The 2,500-nt window shown below is 39.4% G+C and overlaps 1 protein-coding gene across 3 annotated transcripts in view; it reads left to right on the forward strand.

Annotated features, from left to right (window-relative positions):
- Positions 1-2,500, forward strand: part of LOC143039945 (discoidin domain-containing receptor 2-like) — a 1,367,746-nt gene that overhangs the window by 886,308 nt on the left and 478,938 nt on the right. The window lies entirely within an intron of this gene.

Here is a 2,500-nt window from a genome sequence, read left to right on the forward strand (position 1 = left end):
TCATGTCCTCATCACCGTTTTTATCTTCATCACCATCATCTTTTTCTTTCTTCTTTTCTTTTTCACATTTCTTCTTCATCTACTATTTCCCCTTATTTTTTCTTTTCTATTTCTTCATTTCTATTGTTTCCTCCTCCTCCTCCTTTTCCTCTTATTCCTCCTCCTCCTCCTCCTCCGGCTACTCCTCCTCTTCCTCCCCTCACTCCTCCTCCTCCTCCTTCACTTCCTCCTCCTATTCTCATGCTTCTCCTTCTTTTCCTTTTTTCCTCCTCCTTCTCCTCCTTTTCCTCCTCCTCCTCCACTCCTTTTCTTTCTCCTCCTCTTTCTCCTTCTCCTGTTCCTCATCCTCCTTCTCTTCCTCTTTCTCCTTCTCCTCTTTCTCCTCCTCCTCCTATTCTTCAGCTTCTCCTATTCTTCCTTTTCCTCCTTCTCCTCCTTTTCTTCCTTTTCCTCCTTCTCCTTTTCTTCCTCCTCCTCCATTACTTTACTTTCTCCTCCTCCTCCTCCTCCTTTTCCTCCTCCTTCTCTTCTTCCTCCTCCTCTTCCTCCTCCTCCTCCTTCTCCTCTTCCTCCTTCTTTCTCATCCTCCTTCTCATCTTCGTCCTCCTCCTCCTTCTCCTCCTCCTTCTCCCACTTCTCCCCTCCTCCTTCTCTTCCTCTTCCTCCTCCTTCTCTTCTCCTGCTCCTTCTCCTCTTTTCCTCCTCCTCCCCCTCTTCTCCTCCTCCTCTTCTCCTCCTCCTCCTCCTTCACCTTCTCTTCTTTCTCCTCTTTCTCATACTCCTTCTCCTCCTGCTCCGTCTCCTTCTCGTCTTCCTCCTCCTCCGTCTTGTCCTTCTCCTCCTCCTTCTCCTCCTTTTCCTCCTCCTTCTTCTACTTCTCCTTCTCCTACTCCTCTTCCTCCTCCTCCTCCTCCTTCTCATCTTCCTTATTCTCCTCCTTACCTCCTTTTCTTCCTCCTTCTCCTCCTACTTCTCTTTCTCCTTCTCTTCCTCCTCCTACTCCTCCTACTCCTCCTCCTCCTGCTCATCTTCCTCCTTCTCCTCTTCCTTCTCCTCCTCCTCCTTCTCCTCCTTTTCTTCCTCCTCTTCATCATCATCATCCTCATCCTTCTCTTCCTCCTCCTCTTCTTCCTCATATTCATCTCCCTCGTCCTCCTCTACCTCCTCTTCCTTTCCTCTCCTCTCCTCATCTCCTGCTCCACCCTTCGTGTTTCGTCCGCGGTTGCCAAGCACGTCCCGGAGTTGTGAACAGTACATTATCCCCGGAATGGGCTCTTGCGTTCCGCCCTCTTGATTCACTCCGGCCCTTTCCTTCCCTCTCCTCACCTCGCCTCCCCGCCCCCTTCCTCCCTTCCTTACTCACCTCCCCATTCCTTTTCCATATCTAGCCTGACCCTTCCAATTTGCTCTCATTTTCCTTTCACATATATGTTTATGTATACGTATATATATACATATATATATATATATATATATATATATACATATATATATACACATATATATAACATATACATATATATATATATATACACATATATAACATATACATATATATATATATATATATATATATATATATATATATATATATATATGTACATATACATGTACGTGTACATGTGTATATATATATGTATATATATATATGTCTAGGTATATGTATGAGTTTATGTATATGTGTATGTACATGTTTGTGTATATATACATGCATACGTATATATATATATATATATATATATTTATATATATATATATATATATATACATATATGTATATATATACATATATAAATACATATATGTATATATATATATATATAATATATATGTACGCGTGTGTGTATAAAACTTTTTTTCTAACAAACAAAAATCGCCGTTTTTGGCGTCTCGGAATATCTCCTTCGCTCTATGACTTTTGTAAGCAAATATGAAGAGCTGCGTACCCTTACATCGGTGTGAACTTTGCTACATACTTCAATCTGGTTGTGTGCAGATATTCTTCTTCAGGCGAGAGAACTATATCTGTGATGATCCCCACTTAAGTTCCTGGATGTATGTCAGAAGTCTTCTCACCATAAGACTACATTTTGGTGTTTCCATTCTGCTGAATAAGATCATAGCACGCTGAAACAGAAAAAAAAAATTAAAGGTATGATTTTGTTTAATTGTGAGGGAGTGCCACGCAGATGAATAGAATAACCAGGCAATAGTCAGAAGAGATGAAATAGTGGATCACAATACGGACGGAGTAAAGTCGCTATATTCTTCTCGCAGAGCAAAAAATAATTTGAGAAAAAATACCTTTCTATTTAGGGGCGACGTAAATTTTGGAAGGATTTTTTTCTGTTTTAATTATTGATTTATTTAATTGTTTATTTATCTGTCAATCTATTTATTTGTTTATGTATTTACTAATTTACGTATTTCTTAACTTGTTTTTTCTTTGAAAATATATATATTTTTTGTGAGGAAATATTTTTCCAAGGAAAAATGTATT

Source organism: Oratosquilla oratoria, chromosome 27 (genome assembly GCF_046742065.1).
Source record: "Oratosquilla oratoria isolate Oo_2021 chromosome 27, ASM4674206v1, whole genome shotgun sequence".
NCBI lineage: Eukaryota > Metazoa > Arthropoda > Malacostraca > Stomatopoda > Squillidae > Oratosquilla > Oratosquilla oratoria.